The sequence below is a fragment of the Alligator mississippiensis genome, chromosome 1 (genome assembly GCF_030867095.1).
Source record: "Alligator mississippiensis isolate rAllMis1 chromosome 1, rAllMis1, whole genome shotgun sequence".
NCBI classification, from domain to species: domain Eukaryota; kingdom Metazoa; phylum Chordata; order Crocodylia; family Alligatoridae; genus Alligator; species Alligator mississippiensis.
In genome coordinates, this window is record NC_081824.1 from 169,864,722 (window position 1) to 169,886,715 (window position 21,994).

Here is a 21,994-nt window from a genome sequence, read left to right on the forward strand (position 1 = left end):
GGCTGAACTGCAGGTCTCATTACTAACACACTATATTTGTGTCTGCCCTCAGCTTGGTTAGATACAATGGCTAAAGGTCCTGATCGCTGTCAAGCATTCTTATCACAGGTAAGAACTCTTATCAATTCTTACCAATTGGATTCTTATCAATTCTGACACCCATTTTTATTGATGTTACAGTTGCATTAGGAAGTCTGTTGTAGAGTCTTAAAAAGAAAAGCCTACAAGAGTGGTTCTTGGGTAAAGAAAAAAAATACACACCGGTCAAGGAAACTGTGCTAACTACAGCCAGATTGGAAAAACAGATGTTAGGTCCAAAAAACTGGGTCAAACTAGGTATGCCAACTGTTCATGAATGTGTTTGTTGCTGTCAACAGTACAATTTAAACTGTGCCAGGGACAATATGACCTCCTGGAACTTCTTTCACTTAAGGTGCTGTGATTCACTGTCATCATATTGGACACTGCTAGTAGGGGTCACTGCTGTAATATTATTTCATAAACACAAAAGTAGCTAAGGAATGACCACCAACCAACACTTGCCAATCAGCACTGCATGGTTACAGTTCAATAGATTCTGCATCCGTATCTGGGCTAAGGCCACCTAATGGGCCAGCAACTGTGGGAAAGAGACATTCAACATAGGCCTATACAGCAACATAGAGAGAAATAAGGAAAAAGCTACTTCCAAGCCTCACCAAAGTCCTGAATTAGGAGTAGCTTTCTCCTCTCTGATATCTAGAAGCATGGGGAGTTAGGTCACTGTTCAGTAATTACTAAATTAAACAATATTTCATCCTTCTCTAGCTTCTTCCATCTAAAGATCTCAATGCACTTTCCAAGAAATAACTCATTGTAAGGTAAGCAAAATATCTTTGTCTTCCAGTCAGGAAAAGTGAGGTCCAGAGAGGGAAGGGACACACAGGAAATCTATCATGATGCTGTGAACAGACCATAGATCTAAATCCCAAGGCTGTGCTTGAACAGCCAGAACATGCTTCCTTCATCTCCTCACTAATTGCTTTCTGGTGTTCCTTTCCAGACTGAGAGTGTCAGGATACTTAAAGGCGAAAGGCTCTTGATTTAATCTCAAACCCACATACTTTGTGTTTCTCACGCAAAACCCCCATTAACACTACCAGCACCTGAAGCAGACACAAATACTGTTTTGGAAGTTAGCAGTGTACTCAACCTAATAAAATAAAAAAATAAAAAACAACCCCAAAACAAAACAAAGTAAGGCCCTGGACTTAAATTTTGACAAGTAAACAAGGCAGAACTGATCTTCCAATCTAAAAGCATTCTGTCTACTTGGATACAACAGTAACTCACCAAGTGGCGCTGGTCAGTAGCACGGATGTCATTATCTGTGTTAATAGCCTGAAGCCAGGTAAAAGGCCAGGTAGATTTTCACCTTATAGACTAACCAAAGTAGATAAATGGATAGATCTATCTAGATAGACTTGTGATCTCTATATATCACTACTTTAGTTAGTCTTTAAGGTGAAACTACCCTGCAACTCTACCCTGCTACCTGCTGGTCATCACAGGAGGCCAATGCCTTACTACACAAAGCAAACGAAAAAGCAAGCAAACATAACTTGACAAAATCGAGCCTAAAGCATCATAGAATGAGCTTCTGTCACAACTTCTGAGGACCACTGTTTAAGAGTAATGAATTTGAGGTAACGTGATGCAGCATGTTAGTATATTGACCATAGCATCATCTGAAAAAGCAATGACATCATGGTAATAGAGACCTCACGATAGCACAGCCTCTGCTAGTTAAATACTTGCTGGAAGCTGGGAGGAGAGCACCAGGTCTTTCTTGCTTAACCAGGCGACTCAGGTGAAGTTATTTGCCAACCAGCTGGCAAGGCGCGCAACAAGAGTCCCCATCCAGAAGCTTTTACTAGCCCAAACCCGCATGTTTCCCGATGAGAAAATAACCAGTGCAGAGCAGAGGGGCCTCTGGAGGAGAGGAGAGAAGGGAAGACATTTCTGTAAAGCGGGTGAGGGGAAGTGGGGGAGCAGGAGGGCTTTGAGCCGCGAGCTCCCCGGATCCACCCAGACTGGCTGCCTGGACCTCTAGGGCCTGCTGCGTCCCTGGCTCTAGGTCCCAGGCAGCAAATCAGAGCTGCAAATCCCTGCCCTAGAAAGCCCTGGGGCCGCTCCACAGCCCAGAGCTGTGTTTGGCTGTGGGTGCTGCCGGCTCACCCCTTCGGTCCGCAGGGGGAGGCTGGCTCCAGAGCCCGCTTCAGGCAGGTGTCTGTGAGGGGGGCACAGACGGAAGCACCCCTCCGCCGCACCCTGAGCCTCTCCCGCCAGGCACTTCGGGCCGTGGGAAGCGCGCCAGGGCCAGGACCACAGCCGGCCGGCCGGGTGCTTTGGGACTGGGAGATCACAGCCAGGAAAGCACGCGGCAGCCCCGCTCCCCCCCTCCCCATTCCGGAGTCACTCCGGAGCCGCCCCGCTCACCCGGCGCCGCCTGCCCGGCCCGGCCGCGGTTGCCAGGCAACAGCGGGTTGCTGGGGCGGGGCGGGGCGGGGCGGGACCGCCCCTTCGCGCGGGGCAGCTCTGGCGGGCCTGGACTTTGCATCAGCACCAGCGCCGCCACGGCTTAGCGAGAGACCAGGCAGGGAGCAGAAAGCAGAGCAGTAGGTCTGGAGGGGAGGGGGAAGAAGCAGAAAGCGGAGCAACCATTCAGGCAGGAAGCAGAGGGCAAGGAGCAGAGCAGGGAGGAACAGGGTGGCCATTGTAAAGGACAGTCCAGGTGTTCTCTGTTGGTACGAAACCGGACGCCTTCATGTCCTCTCTTTTTCTCTTGAAGAGAGAGAGCTCCTCTTGACGGGGAGCTCCTCGGTCTGATGGGTAGTGGGATTGGCCAGCAGCAGCACAGGAATTTTTCTCTTGAAGAGAAAAATAGAGGACATAAAGCCATCTGGTTTCATAACAATACAGGACAGAGTACAGAAAACGGGAATGTCCTCTGTGACGGCCACCCTAGCCAGGAGGTGCGGGGGCAAGAAGCAGAAAGCAGAGCAAGAAATCAGAAAAGGAGCAGAAAGCAGAGTAACAGATCAGGCCGGGAGCACAGGGCAAGGAGCAGGAAGCAGAGCAGCAGATCAAGTAGGGAGTGCAGGGAAAGATGCAATAAACAGAGCAAGAGGTTGGGCGGGGAGCAGAAAGCAGAGCAGCAGATTCAGGGAAGGGCGGGTGGGGAAAGAAGCAGAAAGCAGAGCAACCAGTTAGGCAGGGAGCATGGGGTGGGGAGAAGACAGAGCAGCAGGTAGGACAGAAAGCAGAGCAGCAGGTCAGACAGGAAGGGTAGGAGCAAGAAGCAGAAAGCAGCAACATTGGGCAGGGAGCACAAGAAAGAAGAAAGCAGAGCAAGAAATCAGGAAGGAAGCACAGGGCAGGGAGCTGAGCAGCAGGCAGGTTCCTGGGGAGCAGTGGAAGGGCTTCAGCTTGCAGTATTTGAAGTAGGCCTTTGCCCCTGTCTCACTTTATGCACAGAAGAGGCAGGTGTTGAAGTCAGGAAAGCCTGCCAGATACATGCTCGTGCAGATCCGCAGTGGTTTGTGGGATTAGGGTGGAATGTAGGCTGGTCTACGGGGAGCCCTTGCCAAAGGTGTCCCGCCACTTGGTGGGGATGTGAGGGTGAGATGGTGGATGGTTTGGAGCAGGGGTTCCCAACATTTGTGCCCGAGGGCACATTCAAATCTAAAAGAAAAAGCAGTGCGCGCCAATATGAATATTAAAGTTTAAAATTTAGATCAATCCGATCATCTCATCCATTACTTAAAATTGCATTAGATCCAGAACTTCAAAATGCAACTTCCCTTTACTTAGTTTTTTTTTTTGTTTTTGGAAGTATTATCCATGGTGCCAGTGGCCACCACATTGGATACTGCTGGTTTGGAGCATGAGGGTGTGAAGTTGGTTGTGATGGTCTGCAGAAGCAGACTGGTTTTATATCCCCCAGCCTGCTGAGCTGGGGTGGTGTGAATTTCCTGAAACTGGTTCTTTCTAAAAACCTCACACTTTCTGCAAGTTGCTTTTAAATGACATGAGGAAAACAACAACTTAATAATCATATTGAGGGGTTTTTTTTTGCTTCTCCCCGCTCTGCTGCTAATGTTTAGAGGAGACTTTGGAGCAGGTCCAAGAGCACTGCCAAGCATCCTTGGGTTTCCTTTTTCATCCTTCTCTGTTCCCTGCTCAATTTTGGTTCTGCTGTTAGTGATAAAAACCTGCTTGCAGAACATTGGGAAAAGGCTGAACCCTCAACACCACTGAAATTTCCATAGCATGTTGTGTGTTATCATATTCAAAGAAAACAACCAGGAAAATGTTACTTTCACCTCTGTTCTTGTCCCTGTAGACCCTGAAATTTCAGATGGAAATGTGGCTTTTTCAAACTGATGTTCTTTTTCAATGCTGGTGTGGACAGAGCAGAGCAATACATATACCAGGCTAGTAGATAGGTTATCTGCAGGAGGAAGCATAATCATGTTGCCAACTCCCCTGATTATGTTGTAAATCCCAAGATAGTTGGTGTTTTCTGATAGTGCCAGCTACTTTCATCGTTGAAAAAAAGGGGGTTGTCCATCATGGTTGTGGAGGTTAGATGGCAAATGTGACCTTAACAGCCCAGGAAACCAGAAGGTTAAAAAAAAGACCTTAAAAAGAATCTCAAATTGCATGATTTTTAGCTAATCTCATGATTTTTTTTAAAGGCCTGACTTTTGGGTTTTGAATGCTTGGGCTGGCAATACTGCAATAGCAATTTACTCAGGCTTTATATATGGCTATGCTTACACACAGTGAATAATCCCTTACACTACACACAGTTCCAGTGAAACTAATGGGACTGTTTCAGAGGCAAGCTCCTGTTCAGCAGGAGTGTGCCTTATTTTGACACCCTTAAAGTACTTTACAGAAATTGGTCTGAAGCCTACAGATTCTGGAACACATTTTCTGGGCTAGGAGGTACTTGGGTGACAAGGATAAAGGCAGCAGAGAAGTCTGGTAAGTACTTTCGTTGACACTGAGCTCAGTGGAGTTGTTCCTGATTCACACCAGTGCTAACTGAAGTCAATGGTGCTAGTGTAAGTAAGGGCTGTGGAACAGGGCTTATTAACTAAGTAATCCTCACAAAATCACCATGCCTAAAGCCTGTTCTTGTGTGATACTGATCATTCATTGATTCATCCATTCAATGATCATTCATTACCAGTCATGGGGATAGATGTCATAGCAAGAGGGATCAGTAGATGCCACAAGACATTGCCCACCAGAGCAGAGTAGTTGGAAGATACAGGTCACATTTGGGGCTCAATCTCTTTGACAGCTTCCCCTTTAAGCAAAAAGGCAGCATAAGTAACAGTCTGTAAAAAGGAGCCAGTGCATAGTAACACAATCTACTTTCTCTGATTTGGAACCAGGGAGGACTGACTTTTGCAGAAGGAGCAAGAGAGGGAAATAAAACATAGTTTCTCCACCCTCTCTTTTTTCTACAGATGGGTGGCAGGGGACTCCCCAAGCTACTTTCTACCACAGCACAGGGTCACCAGATAGGAAAGATGGAAAAGCCCTGAGACAGATATAGCTTTGCCATAGCAGCAAGCCAAGTGTCTGTCTACTGCCATTTGGAGGATTTTGATTCTTTGAACAAAAATCAAAGTATCTGGAGGATATAAAACCTAATAGGAGAAGGGGATTATTTGAGGGATTGAGAAATATCTCAAACTGTAATGAGATGAAATTGGGGAAAGGGGCACTTAAAATGTGTATTGGGGAAAATGTTTCTTCCACGATGCTTCCCAAATACTTGAGTAGTCTCTTGGGGCGTGTCAAACTACACAGGTAATACACTGTAGGCAGAGCTCCACGTATCATGAAATTATGCAGCTCTATGCTCTTTTTGACCTGGCTGCATAGTTGTGCTGTAATGTCCATGCTTCCATTTAAACAATTGGCTTCTAGCCCCTCTGATTGCCAAAATCCTACAGATTGTGACACTAATGTAAACAACGTAGTGGTGTCTCCCTACATTTGCACAGCACATAAAACAGTGTCTTTGAGCAAGGGATGCACTGGCTCATTTAGCTCAGGTATGTGTTAACTCTGAAAAATAACAACAGCAAATTACATGCCAGTATTGATTATTTAGATACTGGTTGTTCTTGCAGAAACATCTCATTAATGCATGTTCTCAATACTGTGAGTGGCAGTGGTGGACACTGACCCCAAATCCAGCCTTATTAATGCAGAGCAAAAGCCTGGTTCACTATGAATGGGGTAGAGAGAAAAAGTGATTCATCCCTTTCCCAGCACCAAGACCCTCAGTCTTATCCTCTTCATAGGTTAAAAAGGAAAGCAGTTCTCCATCTGACTGCTAACTCCTCCCTGTTCCCTACCCCTCCAGCCTCTATGATTCATTGTCAGTGCAAATCTCTGGGCATATTGGCATTTGGGGGTAGAATACAATCAGTTGAACTTAACTGATATGAAATCTTATTTCCAACTAATACCTCTGGATCTACGATAACATGGATCCAGTGTCTTGTTCAGGTGGTGGGGCCATGATTATAAGGAAACAATTGCAGCACAGCTCTTGAGACGAGCTAGGAAGAGGGGAGTAGTAGATTAGGCTTCTCCATCTTTAATTTCTTAGCATTACTCTAAGTGTGTTTGTGTGCACCAAATAATTGCTTGTTGCAAGGAAGTGGTTTTGATAAGGGCAGAACACAGAACAGAAGGGTAAAGGGGAGACAGTGCTGTGAAACTCTGAGAAGGGAACATATCTAGTTTACCCAAATGAGGCTTGAGCGCACAGTTGCTTGTGCCTAATAGTGATGCAGTACTAATAGTTCAGGCTGCTTTAGCAAGCCACAAACCTCTGCTCTGGCCCTGCAATGCAGTGTGCATGCAAACACCCTGCTGTTACTAAATGTTGAGCAACATCCTGAGAAAGGGGATGGACAGACAAAACAGTTACATTGATGGGACTGGCATTACACTGGTGTAAACCAGGAACAGACAGACAATGCAAACCCCTACAGCTGGGTAACTTTGTTCTACGATGAATAACCCCTGAAAGAATCGGGTAAAAGTCTTCAAAGGCAACTTACACAGTGTTTTAGGTTTTATCTGTCTGCATCCATTATGGGATAGACTTATCTGCTTCCCCACCACCTAGTGGCAAGGCGTAGCAAAAACTGTCAATCTCTTCCTGGTCCTGGTGTGATTTATAGCAGTATAGAGCAGTGTTTCTCAACCCATGGGTCATGACCCAAAAGTGGGTCTCGGGAATATACGAAAGGGTTGCGAACAAACTTTAAAAATGGATTTTCCTTTAAAGGAGAAAAACATGGGAAACTGTGGCTTTTCCCTTGCAGGCTGGCAGAGTTCCAGCCTGCAAGGGGCTGCTTGGGGCCCACCATGTGCCACCCCCCACCAGCCCACACACTGGGAGGCTGGGGCCTGAGGGTGGGGGTAGTGGGTCAGGAGCGAGGGGCACTGGGTCAGGACTGGCCAAATGGGTTGTGATGCAAAAAAGGTTGAGAACCACTAGTTTAGAGTACAGGAGCGGATGTTTATCTGTTGATGCCTCAAGAACCAATCTGACTGGAGGCTGCTGTCCAGTGTAGGTTCTCTGTGTTTTTGCCTGGCCCATGGCATTAGTTTTGTTTAGTGGAGCCTCCTAGGTCCTCTCACATTTCCCCTCACTACTGCTGTCTCAGTTTTTCTGCTGCTGCCATGGGATGGCTGTATGTCCAGCTCTGGAGCACATGTGACACTGTCCTGTAGGGTTGTGGCTTAGATGGTAGAGGCTGTGGTGACTGTGGCCTCATATGTTGACAGAATGGGTAAATACCATCTTTGCTTCACTGCTTAGTGATGACTGAAATGTAGCCTTAGCACCAAACTGATGGACTCCCTCCCTCCACCTATCTGGCGGCCTCTCACTGCAGGGAAAACACAAAGCTCTTCAGCTGCATGTTTTTCTAGCTGAGGCACTTGAACAACAAGCAGTTCCTGCTCATCAAGGAAGATGCAAATGCAAACAAATAACAGGGCTGGATGCCATGGGAGTCTTGACAAGATGCCAAAGCAGCCCTTGTTATTTCAGACATTTTGCACTGCAGGGTTAATGAGTTGGGAGAACCCACCATTAACACAGGGGAATCCTCATCCCTTGTGGCACAGAGCACAGGAGTAGCTGGAATTCACTTAGCCAGAGCAGGGAATTCCTGGATTAGATTTCCCTGTGACTGTCAGTACTGTCAGGCATTAATCAGCAACAAATTAGGCCAGAGAAATGCACTGGCAGAGAAGGTAACTCGTGTGTGTGTGTGTGTGTGTGTGTGTGTGTGTGTGTGTGTGTGTGTTCTCTCTAGGATGCTGTGCTCAGCTGCTAGGGTATCCCACCAACACAGTTCTCATCTTCGCTGAATTGATTTCTTGGTTTCTCCCCCATGGGGCTGCCACTAGCAAAATTATTTATCTGAGCACAGTGTACCATTTGTGCTAGTGACAGACTGTACCTGGTGGAACTGCACTTGTGCTTTGGGTGTTTATTTTTGACGGGACCAATTGTAGGAAGATTTGATGCAAACTTCCTCTCATCCAGTACTGCCAAGGTACCTCCATTCTGCCCTTGAGCCTATCATATGCTGCCCGTGTCACTTCTGCTATGTCTGTAAATAGCTTGATAGGATTAGCATGTGATTCTGCAAGATTTTTTATACCCTGCTCATCATGCTAGCATATGGGGGGCTTTCAGTGACAGGATTAACCTTTGTCATGTATGTTTTGTTTGTTCCTCTCATACTGCCCCTGGGGCAAAATTGTGTATATGATAGAGTGGTTTGGGTAGGGCTTAGGGTGTTTTTTAATGTACAGGCCTCATTTCAGGTGCTAGGAGCTTTTTGCTTGGAGCAGGATGTGGGGAAGGGATGTTTATAGTGGTCCTTGGCTCCATGATCCTGGTTGAGGTCTGTCACCTGCCCCAACAAGCCTTGCTTTTGTGGCAGAAAGTCCAGCTGAGCGTAAAGAGGAGGTTCATGAGAATAAGTTGACACCTGCATTGAATTGGTGACTCAGGTCAGGCTTCAGAATCCTGTATCCAGAAGGACAGGTTAATGCTTCAACCCACTACAGCGCCTGATCACTAAACCTTGGAGAATTCACTTTCCAAATGTGAGTTAAAAGCTCCCTGTGCCTCCTGTACTCCTAGAGGAAACTGCATCCCCTCTCTCTGCTGGGGAGGGGAGGTAACATCATGCAGAGATGAGGCAGAAAGGACGCTCTGAGAGCTATGTGTCTCTGAGTCCACCCCCTCCCAATGCTTTCCGCTTTTGCCTAGATCCCAGCAGGACCCAGGCATCTGCTGACAGCTATTAATAGACCGGGAGAAAGTGGGTTCCATCTCCTGCCGTTTCCTGGGATGAATGGTAATTACCCTTAATTAGATTGGATTTGGTTCCACCACCACCCTTCCCCCTCTCCAGGCTGACAGAGAGAGAGGAGAACATTTCAGTGAACCCATTCGCTGCTTGCTACTATTCTGTGGGGTGCAGCACACAGCAGCCCTGGCAGGGCTTTATCTCACTGGGACATCTTGCAGGCACTTGCCCAAGACTGCTCAGTGCAGGGAGGGAGGTCATGTTCACCAGTATGCTCACCCTGGCCAAGTGTGGGACAGGAGCAGGCTGTGTGTGCCAAGCTACTAAGGGGGTGGGGAGGTGGAAGAGTCAAAGAGGTTCTCCTTGCAACACCCCCAAAAAGAGAAAAACAAAAATTAACTATCACCAATGAGACCTTGCTGAGGGTTCCCTGTTGTATGGTATCCTTGCCCCTCCAGAGAGGTCACAAGCACAGCTGCTTTAGGATCCCTGCCATGCTGCTGGGGCAGTTCAGACCCGCAGTCTGATACCTTGTCTTGTGTCCTGTCCAGCCCAGTTGCTTCACAGGAAGATTCAGAAATCCCTGTGGGGGGCAGCTGGGAACTTCTTTGTCCCCATAGAGAGCTGCCTTCTTCCCCACATCAGTCAGTGTTGGTATTACCAGGCTATGAAGTAGGAGGACTTCTATTTGTGTTGCATTATATGGGATGAAAATACAACACTGATTTTTCTTCATTATCCACCTAAAGCTAAAACCCTAAGTGGTGCCTTCCAGGAGAGGCAGCCCAGGAAAGAGGGACAAAGCCAGCTCCAAGACCACTTGCATTTTCCATATGTCAGTCCTCACTGGGCTATGCCTCAGCCCCCAGTGCAGGAAGAGCAGCTGTGCCAGATCTTACTAAAGCTTGTGATGGATTTGCAGGTCCTTCCCTGTGTGATTGTACCAGCCAAGAGATAACAGCAGTCTGGCCACCTCACCTGTGCATGTTGGCATGCCCCCTGCTAACCCCTGGCATGACTCTATTATGGGGGCTGGAAAAAAGGTGGGGTCCAGGCCACCCACTGTGATCTGCACTAGGGAGTCTTCAGCCTTGGCTGTCTGCCTGGGGCTCTGCCCTGTCCCAGTTTCGTGTAACATCCAGGAGCAGGACGTCTAAGCCTTCAAGGTTGTCCTTTGTGTTGTTCCTACCTACCTCAGTGACTATGTCTGCACTGAGTCAGTGCCTGTAGAGATCCAAAGGTACCAGAAGCAGTATGGGAAACCCTCACTATTTGTGGGTTCGGCATTTGTGGTTTCAAATGTTTGCGAATGCTGAACCTGCATCTTAAATACACTTACAGGAGCTCCTTGGGAGCTCCGCGCTTGCTGCTGGCCGGGCTCCCGCCGTCACTAGCGCAGCTGTGCCTCCCCCAGCTGCCAGGGGCACTGTGTTTATGACATTCATGAACGCAGTGCCGTATTTGCGGATTTCGCCATTCGTGGGGATCTCTAGAACGGTTCCCCCGCAAATGGCAAAGGTTACCTTTATTGCCCATTTCTCATCATGGTGTAGCTCAGTGCTCCACCTGAGCTAACACACCTAGCTTACCTCCAGTACTGAACTAACTGGGGTATCTCCACACAGCACTGCATTTTGCTGTGTAAGTGTACTCTTGACATTTGCCTTTCTTAATCACTGCCTTATAGTTTGCCAAAGCCATTCATCTTTGCTAGTGAATCCTAAGTCTAGGATGACTGCTATGACTCTCTGACCATTTTTCCATGTTGATAATTCCCAAACCTAGCTCCCATTTTGCTTGGATGCCATCCTAGGCTGGGGAGGGGAGGGTGGATATGAGCCCTAGTATCTGATCCGTGATGCTTTCACTCCTGAGTGCGTCTCCAAAACAAGAACTCCGAGATTAGAAAGCTCAGCAGTCACTGCATTTTTAAAGTCAATTTACCGGATCTTGGTTAATTTCAGATGGATTATTTTTTTGTCTGCTGAAAGATGAAAGGAGCCAAGCTGGGAGGATCCTTGCCTGGGGATCTCTCAGGCGTTGCTCTCCATGATATGCCTTCAGATCTCTCTTGCACTTTCTCTCTTTGCCAGTGGGGCTCTCCCTCAGTTCTCAGAGCTCTCCCTCCTGGCAGGCCAGAGAGGTCAGGCCCCTCTCCTCCCCATTACCAGCCTGGCCGAGTGACAGAGCATGTTCTATTTTATCCAAATGCCAATTAAAAATTAAATGAAGTATGCTCCAACACAAGGCATGCCAGGCTCCCTGCCTCCTCCAGAGACATCGGGGATGAAGATGAAGGGACAGCTGCAGGCTGGATAATTCTCAGGCTGCAGAGCTTTCCCAGGCTCTCTGCTGTCCAAATCTAGGGTCAGTGGAGCCATAGGGACAGGCAGAAGTGAAGACAAAAGTGGCTGCCTGGTAGAAGAGAACCTAGATAGAAGCAGCCCCTCACATGCAGCTCCCAGGCTCTGTTATAATTAATGATTGTGCAGTGCTTACATTAGGACTGCAGCCCCCCTTTTCTCTCCCCTTCCCCCACAGGTCCCTTTCTAACTAGCATCCAAAGCTTCTTATTCCAACACAGTGTTTTGCCAGGTCCCTGCTTTCCAGCAAGCAGCTCTGTCTAATGTTTAACCCTACCTCAGCCCCTTATTTAAATTAGGAGCAAAAAGAGAACACTGCAAAAGATAAAGCAATGATCCTGACAGCAACAGTGTCTGAGCCAGGGTTTGGCAATTTTTTTGGCTGGAGGGCCACTTGAGGAGTTTTGGTGAGCTGTTGCAGGCCAGGTCAGCACCCTGCATCTCCCTCCCACCGCCTCGCAGCCTGCAACAGCTCGCCAAAGTTCCCTAAGAGGTAGATTACTAGACCGATCCACAGGGCAAGGTCTCCGTAGAGACTTCTGTGGGCAGGCCTGGGACCTCTGCAGCTAGGGCGTGCTTGGCTAGGCGGATGGGATGGAGCTGTGGGCAGGCTGGGAGCAGCGTACAGTTATGGGATGGGTAGCCAGGGCCAGGATCACAAGACAGTGACAGCACGGGGCCAGGGCCTGGGGCAGAGCCACGATCCACTGCCTGCACAGCTCTGTGCCCCCACTGCCCTGCAGTCCTGGCCCTGACCCCAACTCCAGCCTTGCCTACCTATCCTATTCCTGCACACCATGCCCTGCCCACCTGCGGCCCTATCCCATCCACCCGGTCAAGCACACTTTGCCTGTGGGGGGTCCTAAGCCAGTCTCCATGGAGACCCTGCCCGCCTGCTCTCAGCAGTGGGTGTGGAGCAGATGGGCTGGAGTAGCCGGGCAGCTGGGCTGTGTCTGGTGTGGTGGTCACGCTGGTTGCAGCATCTGGAAGGAGATGCTGCTAGTGGAGACTATATTCTCTCAGCACCTCTGAGGTTAGTTAAGTTTTGTTATCTCCTTCAAACAGCCTGAGAGATCAAGGCCTAGAGAGGAGAAAGTATGGGCCCAAGGCTGATCAGCTGGAGGTTAGAAGCCAAGAGATCATACTATGTACAGTGGGAGCATCTAGTACAGTGGGAGTCCCTATGTAAGACTGAGGCTTCTGTGATAGTCCAAACAGTTTAACATTAAACCTTTCCAAGAAGCTACTGCTGCTTCTTAGGGGGTCTGTGCTGGGCATCTTGAAATCCCTCATCAGGCATTTATTTTCCCCTTTTCCCTTCATGCTCTGAGCTGGTACATCTTAGTACCTGCATTTCTTCCTTACTGGAGATGGGTCAAATCCTGGTCAGTAGAAACCAGAGCTGATGTGTTACTAAGAAACTCTCCAGCTGAAGTCCTTAGGTCATTTTTCATCCCTGTGATATACGGCAAGGGATGCTAGCAGACTCTGGGACACACTAGCTCCATCCCTTTTTCCTGCAAGAGAGGGTGAGGAAGAACCATCCCTGTGTCAGGGGAAGGGGCATATGTGAAATGTCCAGGCAAATGACTCTTTATGTGGTCCCTCTTTCCTTCATAGGGGTTCTCATCTGGCTACCTGGAGATCCCTGATGTCTGGAGCAGAGGCTGAGCCCATCGTGGGCTGGGGAGGAAGGCTGCTCTCTTTGAGGGGTGCAGGGGCCTTGTTCCATTCAACTAGCAGCTACTTCTCCCTCACCTTTTCTATTTCTGAGCCTCTGGATGAGGCTGTTCCCTGCTCTAAGGGAGGTGCAGAGCTTAACTAACAGATGAGAGAGCAAAGAAGTGACAGAGAGAGCTGGGAGATGTCCTCAGCCCTACTCTGGTATCCTCTTCTCCAGTCCCTCTCTCCTGGATGGGCTGGGCTGGGTGGACTCAGAAGACAGCTGACACGAACAGGGATATACAGTACAGAAGGAGTGGGGAGATGACATCCCCCTTTACCAGACCTCTGGCACCATCAGGGGTTCTGTGCTGCCTCTGGGGTTACTGGGGAAGACCTCAGCCAGGTGGAGAGGCAGAGGCAGATCAGGTGAGGTAGGGCCCTCTCCATGCTGGTCCAGTGTGGGCTGTGTGATGAGCACTGAATGCTGATGGGATAGGACAGCCTGAGAGTTCATGCTCCATGGGCTGCTGAGTTGATACTGTACTTCTGTGCCCCATTCCCTGTTCACCTTGACCCTCCCAATGGCACTGACAGGCCCAGGGGGCCCTCCAGCTGCACATCACCGTCCTACTGAGTAACTCCCTGTGACTGATTAGCCTCTTACTGCTGCTGTAAGAGGCTAAGACACTTGCTGGCTTCCCAGCCCCTGAAGGGGGAAAAGGGAACTCCTTCCCTGCCCCCCCACAACACTGCAGCAAGGTACTGGGACAGGGGAAAGATTCCCCACACCACCCAACTTTCCTCTAAGGATTGGGCAGTGAGGAAGGAGTGCTTGAAGCCCACATGTGGGAGCTCTGTGAGTCACCCACTGATAGACACTCGGTGGGTAAGCTCAGCCACATTGACATCCCTGGGCTTGTCTGGCCATTTCTAATGGTCTCATCAACGTGTCAGAAACGGAGACAGCTCCTGAAAGCAACAGGATAACAATGGGATACACACAGAAAGGCATGCATGCCTGCATATATGCGTGCATGCACACATGCATGCACCCTCCCTCCTTACTTCCCTCCCTCTCTCCCCAGACATGCACCAGCATAGGAACTTATATTCACTGCAGAACCTAGGCCCAACACGCCAACAGAATGGGCTGCAACTGAAGTGCACTGCAGCACTTTCTGAGGTGACATCACCAATAGCCATCACCCATTAAGGTCAAGCCAAGTAAGCCCAAGCAGGTCAGTAAAACACCTGAAGAGTCTCAGCTTGAAAGTTCAAGGAACTCTGCTTTCCCACCCATTTCAGCTTTCAGCACAAGCGTTCAAGGAGGCAGCCAGCACTGAAGTCCTTGGTGTTCAAAACCTGAGTTTCCCACAGCCCTAGCAGCCAGAAATGACAAGGTCCTGGGTGGTCCTGGTGATGTTTTCCTGGTGAGAGAGGAGTGTCCTCTCCAGCCTTCTCTGCAGTGTTCTCTCCAGCACCACAGAGGAAAGTGTGGCTGATTTCCAGGGGCAGGAGTGCTGACAGCCCCCCATATCCCTTATGCTTTAAAATACAAGCTCCTTTTTCCCAAAATATTTAATGCATCTTAGCCCCATTTTCTAGCTGGCCTGCTTGATTCACCCCAGCACACTCAGCCCCCACCCCATTGCTATCCATAGACCTTCAGTGGGGCTGGGTTCATGCATGCAGTATTGAGGGGCTGGTATAAAGGTGGCCACTGCCAGCCAAGGTGGAGGGGCTGCTTCTGAAAACAGATCTCTTGGTACAGAGTCAGTGCCAGAGATATGAGAATCCACTCAATGGAATGAACAGGCACCCACTTACACAGACGATGGGCACAGCTTTCCCAGCAATGTGCAGTGAGCCTGTGGGTGTCCTTGCTGCAGAATACAGTCAAAGCAAATGGCTCAGCAGAAATCAAAAGGCTCAGACATTGCAATGGATGAGGATGGCATGCACCTGTCTACATATCAGCCCCCTCCCCACTATACCTGCAATTATACTGGAATAAATGCACTGGGTCAATAGAATCATGGAGAATGAGGGCTGGAAGGGACCTCCAGAGGTCCAATCCCCTGCCTGAGGCAGGATCATCCCTATCCAGACCATCCTATGCAATCCATTATCTAAACTCTTCATAAAACTACCATCAACCCTGACACAACACAGACATAATACCCACACCTGCCACCTGCTTCTATAAAAGGTTGTTAAGATATTCTCAAGAGATCCCAGGTAGAGGGCCATGCCCTCCACTGTAGAGGTTGCAAGAGATCCAACAGTCCATACCAGAGCTCATCCTGGGATGAGGAGGAAGACTGCTCTCTCTGAGGAGTGCAGTGGCCTCATTTCACTACACCAAGCCACCTCCCTCACCTTCTCCATCTCTGAGCCCCTGTCTGGATCAGGCTGGCCCCTGCCCCAAGAGAGAAGCCAACACCCAATGCCTCCAAGGAAGGCTTAAAAACACCCCAACACATGTAGCAGCAAAAGTGTGGGGGAGGAAAGGGCAACCAACAAATCCCAGAAGCATGGGAAAGATCCATAGTAGATCATGGACATAATTACACCTAGATCATCCCTGACCAGTGGCTGTCCAACCTTTTGAACACCTCCAATGATGCAGAGTTCACAACTTCCCTAGGCAGTCTGTTCCACTGTTCTAACAGTGAAGCTTTTCCTGATATCAGGAATTGGTGACATACACTGACATATAGAAGGAATCTCCCTGTAACACAACTGGACAATGATATGTCTTTGGGGCCTTTCCACTACTTCTGGTGGCAGGATGCCAGCCTTGTAAGGCCATCCCTTTGACCTGGTGTAGGACCCAGTGGATTAATTGCTAGTCAGGTCTCCTCTGTGCTAGGTGCTGTACTGATGCAGGGCAAGAGAGCTGCCATCTTGAGGAGTGGACTCTCTGCAGCAGTGGTGAGCCAGTGCAACATGAGCTGGGAAACCAGACTAGACAGACTCTTGATTTGCTTTGCTATCTATGGTAGGGGTAAGGACTAAGTGGCTCCTGGCTTTGCTTAGTCCAGGGAGAGCAAGAGGAGAGCTAGCAGGCTGGAGGGGTCTTCCTGGTAAGAGGGAATAGGCAGGGTCTGTTCCAGGCTGATTAATCCTACCTTTCTGATAAGACACAGCCAGAAAATGACAAACCTAAAGCACTAAAGGGGCCAGCCTGAAAGCAGGAAACAGCAGAGAGACCTGTCAGTGCTGCAGCAGAGCACACTGGCAGCCTCTTAATTATTGATGGTGTTTCTAAATAAATGCAGGGATGGAGAAGAGAAGGTTATGGTGGAGAGTGAGGAGCTTCCAGACGAGGGAGGGAACCCAAGAACGCGACTGTTTCAAAGGTCAGTCGTTTTCTGCATCTTTTTCCTCGTGTCTCTGTAAAACTCAGTGATATTTGAGCTGATGGATTGTCTTCCTGGTGCATCTTCCTCTTAGACCTGCCTGAGTTACTGGAGGAGGGTGAGGCATGGTGCGGTGGGGGGAAGGGAGAAGGAGGGAAGGGTTCCTGAAATGCAGGATAAACAGCAGTGGCAGATTGAGATTTATTGGGGCCCTGGGCAAACAGAACATTGGAGGCCCCCCATCCTTCATTATAAACATGAATGTATCAAAAAGCATTAATAAATAGACCCATTAAATGTTTACACAGTGCATTAATAAATAAAGGACAACATGCAATGTCAAAATTAACTACTCAGATTTGGCACACACAAAACTAAATAAAACAACTGCCTTAGGAAAATGACTAAGATGCATGGGATTGCCATAAACATATAATAACACGAGAGGAAAAATGTTTTAGTTTAGTGGTCATGTAGACTCTTGTTTAACTATTTTTAATAGATATTTTACATTGTACCTACATTACAGTAAACTACTACAAGAAAAATACAGACCATACCTACCTTGAGTACGAGTCTAAGAATACCGTTAGTGATTCTTGCAATTAAAATAAAGCAGAAGGCCTACACAATACGTCTTGAATTTTTTTTAATCTTTCCTGAAACATTACATTTGTGCTAAACTTCCTATACTGTAAAGCTCTCTTTTATATAGCCATTACACTTGTGTTTTAATGCCACCATCAAATAATTATGTAACCAAAATGTATAGATATATTGATATATACATACATATATACACACACGATGTCTCTCTTTCTCTCTATACCTGTATTTCTCTCTATATAGATATCTATATAGATGTATACATACACACACACATATACACAATCTTTCTCTCTATATATAATGTATCTCTTTAGGCAGACAGATAGACAGAGCTGTATCTAATCAACCCCTGGAAGAGCTCACACTTCCCCAAACAAGCTGCCATCACTCGGGAGAGATGCAGACACCTCTATCAGCAGCCTTATTTGGGGTCAAGAACTTCAGGAAGCATCTCGGGGGCAGTGGGATTCCCTTTCTCTGTGCCCCAAAGCAGCCCTTGGCAGCAGGACTAAAGAACTGCGTGCTGCCCTGCAGGGGGATCTGGTGTGGTGTGAGGTCAGTTTGGGGTTGCATCCCCCACAACACACTCCCCCGCAGACACTTGCATACAGACAGACACTCTGCACCCACCCTCAGCGGCACGGCAGCCTGTCGTGAGCCATCTGCCTGCCCTGTGACCTGACTATTGGGAGGGAGGGAGGGCAGGAGCAGGCTCCTTCCAGGCACAGGGATGAGAGAGAGACAGATCAGGTGGGCAGTAAGCAGCAGGGTTGGCAGGGATCCTCGCTGCCACCTCACCCTGACCATCCCCATGGAGCAGTCAGACAAGTTCCAGTACTTCACAGGACTTTCCCCTGCAGGATGGGGAGCACAGCAGGTCCCTGCTCCATTCCCCAGGGAGCCTCTGATTGGCAGGGGCCTCGGAGCCCGGGCTCAAGGGCCAGTGCATTAATCCATCCCTGCAACAGCAAAGCAAAGAGATGACAAAATGAGTGGAGCAGCAAATTCCAAACCATAAAGAACTCATCTGTGCCTATGTGAAAATATGGCTTGTGCAATCTCTGATGGGCCCCCTCTTCCTGAGCAGTGTATGGTACTCAAAGAGGGGAGCTTCTGCAGAAAGGCAGGGGAGAGATAGATGAGATCAAGGGAGCGCTCAGGCGGGGGTGGACTGTATGGTGAACTGGGAATTTTTGTCAGGGCCTTGAAATAAATCAAATCATAAAGAGAAGCCTGGTTAAGTATCTTCTATTTCCCTAGTATCTTATATCCTGGAGTCCCACAAAGCATTGACAACAATCATTTTATGGTGAAATGCAGCTGCCTCTGGGGAGAGACATGGCACTCATTTCCAAAATCATAATGGCAACAGTTTGTATGAAGGCAGATTCCAGCTCCAGCTGGCTATGCAGGGCAAATTTCCAGCCACTTGGGATTTGGGCAGGGAACTGAGGTGACTGTCTCCTCTTGATAACAGTACCAGGGGATATTTAATGGCCACCCGAGGTTGGGATGTCATTTCAGTATATCCTCCCAAAGCTCTCCAGCAGCAGAGTCCCCCAGCACTGAGGCACTGCATTCAGCACTGACTCAAGCGGGCTGGTTCTCCTTATTGAATTGGCCATAGTGTCCCCCTTTGCTCCCACAGAGCACTGGGGTCACCACAGGCTCAGGGGGGAGGGCTCCTTCATATGGAAGCATCAGCGGCCTGTTCATGTGGGGCGACTATGGCTCATGTCCTTGCAGAGCTGAGCTCTGCTGAGAGCTCTGAGTGCTCAAGTTGTAGAGATCCAGGACATTTGCCTCTACAGAAAACATCCCAAAGGTGGAGCCTGTCACGCTTAACAAGCACGTGGAACTGAACTAAGCAGGCCTCTTTTGCTGCTCCTAACCCTAGGGGGCCCTCGCAACTCAGATGAGTCTCCTGCTGTTTCGTGTAGCACTTAGCTTTAGTGCTAGAGAGATGGCTGTTTCGCAGGCGAGACTGCACAGCATCCACTTTCCTTCTCCCAGCCAGAGAGAGACTTCTGCCCTGCATCTGACTGCCCCCCTGGGCCCATGGAGAAGGAGGCAGGCCCCCCCGTGCTAAGTCTCTGCTAACAACACAAAAGATGGCACATGCTGCACACTCAACCCGAAGAGTCACAAACAAATTGCCTGCCCAAGAAGTACCTGCGACTCCCGTGGGGACCAGTGTAGGAGCAAAGGCACACGGTATGCCTGCTTCAGTCACACAATCTCTCTTTTTCTATGCACAGCTCCTTTCCTTGCCAGCACAAACCTGGGGGCAGAAGCTGAATGACATGTTCACAAGACCCCAACAAATCTGTTGGCTGCAGATAGGAGAGACCATAGCTTCCACACATGCTGAGTGAGGAAGAACTAGACCCCTTCTCCTGCGGCACAGGCCTTTCTACCTCTTCAGCTGTGGGAGAGTGGTAGCATGAGCAGTAGTAGCTCCCTTAAACTCCCTGAGGGCTCAGGCACCTGAGGGCACAGTGCTAGGTACAAAAGCCACCAGGTTCCTTTGAAAACTCATCTCTTGAGCTCCTTCTTGGGACTTTTCATGCTATAATAAAGATGGGCTCATGGCAGGGGCCTTTACCCAAGGTCAGGGAGTCTCTGAGACTGGGGTTCAGGCCCTTCTTAGAAAGTGGAGGGAGAGTGGATTTACCCTGCATGGTCAGGGAACAAGGGGAGCTCACGTTACAGCCAAGCAAACTGCCCCGCTCAGCAGAAGGCCCAAAACTGCCAGCTGTAATTGGAGCTCAGGCAGGAGCTCAGGGTGGATGGTAAGGGCCGATCCCCCTAACCTGGCCAGTTGCTTGGATGTGAAGGGCACTCTACAAAGACAAGCTGCTGCGATTCCCTGGGAGCTGTGTGTCCCACTTCCCTGGACACTAGGCTACAGAAGCTTACATATAGGCCTGATCTGGAGAGATGCTGAGTGCCTGCAGCTCCCAACAATGTTCACAAGGGTGCCCAGCATCTCAGAGCTGGGCCCCGAGTTCTGCAGAAAAGGACAATCCAATATTCAAAGGCCCCTGGCCTCACATCACAGAATCACAGAGAAGCAGGCCTGAAAGGGACCTGTATAGGTCATCTAGTCCAGCCCCCTGCCTGAGGCAGGATCATCCCTAACCAAACCATGTGTGGTCAGTGGGGGCAGCTGGACCAGGGAATGGTTGTCCAGTGTCCCTCCTGCTCTCACTCTCAGTTTCCCTTTCCCTGCATGGATAGTTCACAGTGCTGAGCCATGACACTTCCTATCCAGTCTACTACAGCCCTTGGATTGCCCATCCTCCCCTTCCCAAGGTGGGACATAGGCTTGCCCCTGGCTGGCTTGGCCTCGTCTCCCTCTGAGCCAGGCTGGGAACAAGTAGTGTGTTCTCTGACCCACTAGGCCTGGTGCCAGCTGTTTGGCCTGATGGGGTCTGGTCAAGACGCAGTCAGTGTACTGACTGAACTGATGGCTCCTGGGGGAGCCGTTCAGTTAGAGCATAGCCTTATCAATGGAGCCTGATCCAGTCTGCTAAGTGGATATAAGGTGCTTTTAAACTGAAGTGGCCAAATCAGTGCACATTCTGTAGAAGCCATTTCTGAGTCATTCCAGAGCATGAAGTGCAAGTGACAAAGCCAGGGCTCAGCTGGTGTGTATGCGAGCACGTGAGCCCACGGGTGGGTGCTCACGCACATGGAAGAAGCCCTGGGTATGCAAGTTCAGGTGGGAGTGAATCCATGTGTCTATATAGGTATTTATTAGGACAGTGTGTGCAAGGGCACTAGCATGTGCAAGGCTGGGTGTACATGATTGTGTAAGGCTGGGTGTGTGTGCACTTGAGTTAGGGCAACTGTTCACCTATAGGTACATGCCTGTGAGTGGGAAAGTCTTAGTGTGTTTGTGCATGAGAGTGCGTGTTCCCTGTGTTAGAATGAGGTCCCGTGGCCACAGGGACCTTAAATGCACACAGCCTGCCTGCTCTAGTGCCTGGGTGTCTGGAAGTCCCAGTGATCATGTCTCTTGTAGTCTCCCTGGACAGATCTTTTACTTTTGCCACATCTGCATTACACTGGCATGGGACTGCTGGTGTAATGCAGATATTTGATTGTGTGGGTTGATGTGTGCAAGAGCAGCTGAGTGAACCCTATGCAAATCTCTATGCACAGGAAACCCCAGCTGTCCTTTTGGGAGCACCAGTGTTTCTCCATGCTTCTCAGCAACTTCCCAGCACCTGCGCCCAAGCCCCTCTATACAGGCGATCACCAGGCAGCCCCTCCCATCCTGCCACTCTGCTGCTGCTGAGTCTGCGGTGCCAGCCAGCATGGAGCAGCTTGCTGCAAACCTGGCCAGGCTGGTCCGGTGCGGGGGGGAGGGGGGGGCGGGAAGGAGGAGAGAGAAGGGTGGGGCATCTGCGACACTCGGCTGCAAGCCCAGAAAATGCACATTGAAATCCACAGAGGGTGACGTCAGCCTGCCGGGGCTGGGAGTGAGGGCAGGGAGGCTCTCACAAAAGGAGAGACAGCACTAATCAGAGCTGCAGCCATAGCCAGAGTCAGAGCTGCCCCCTCCATGGGCCAGCAT

At 49.3% G+C, this 21,994-nt stretch overlaps 1 protein-coding gene and 1 long non-coding RNA gene across 4 annotated transcripts in view; one reads left to right on the forward strand and one right to left on the reverse strand.

Moving 5' to 3' along the window:
• Window positions 1–2,594, reverse strand: part of TCTE1 (t-complex-associated-testis-expressed 1) — a 17,322-nt gene extending 14,728 nt beyond the window's left edge. The window contains exon 1 of one of the 3 annotated variants that reach the window (XM_006271916.4): window positions 2,479–2,594. The gene's annotated coding sequence lies outside the window, so the exon portion shown is untranslated. Of the gene's footprint in view, window positions 1–1,332; window positions 2,094–2,217; window positions 2,427–2,478 lie in introns of those variants that run through there. The other 2 variants (XM_019483029.2, XM_059716905.1) reach the window with 2 other exon arrangements.
• The window catches only part of LOC132244682 (uncharacterized), a 22,010-nt gene extending 250 nt beyond the window's left edge, over window positions 1–21,760 (forward strand). The window contains exons 2-4 of the long non-coding RNA XR_009456403.1: window positions 53–108; window positions 808–860; window positions 13,397–21,760. This is a non-coding gene — a long non-coding RNA (uncharacterized LOC132244682). The remainder of the gene's footprint in view (window positions 1–52; window positions 109–807; window positions 861–13,396) is intronic.
• Window positions 21,761–21,994: the final 234 nt, after the last annotated feature.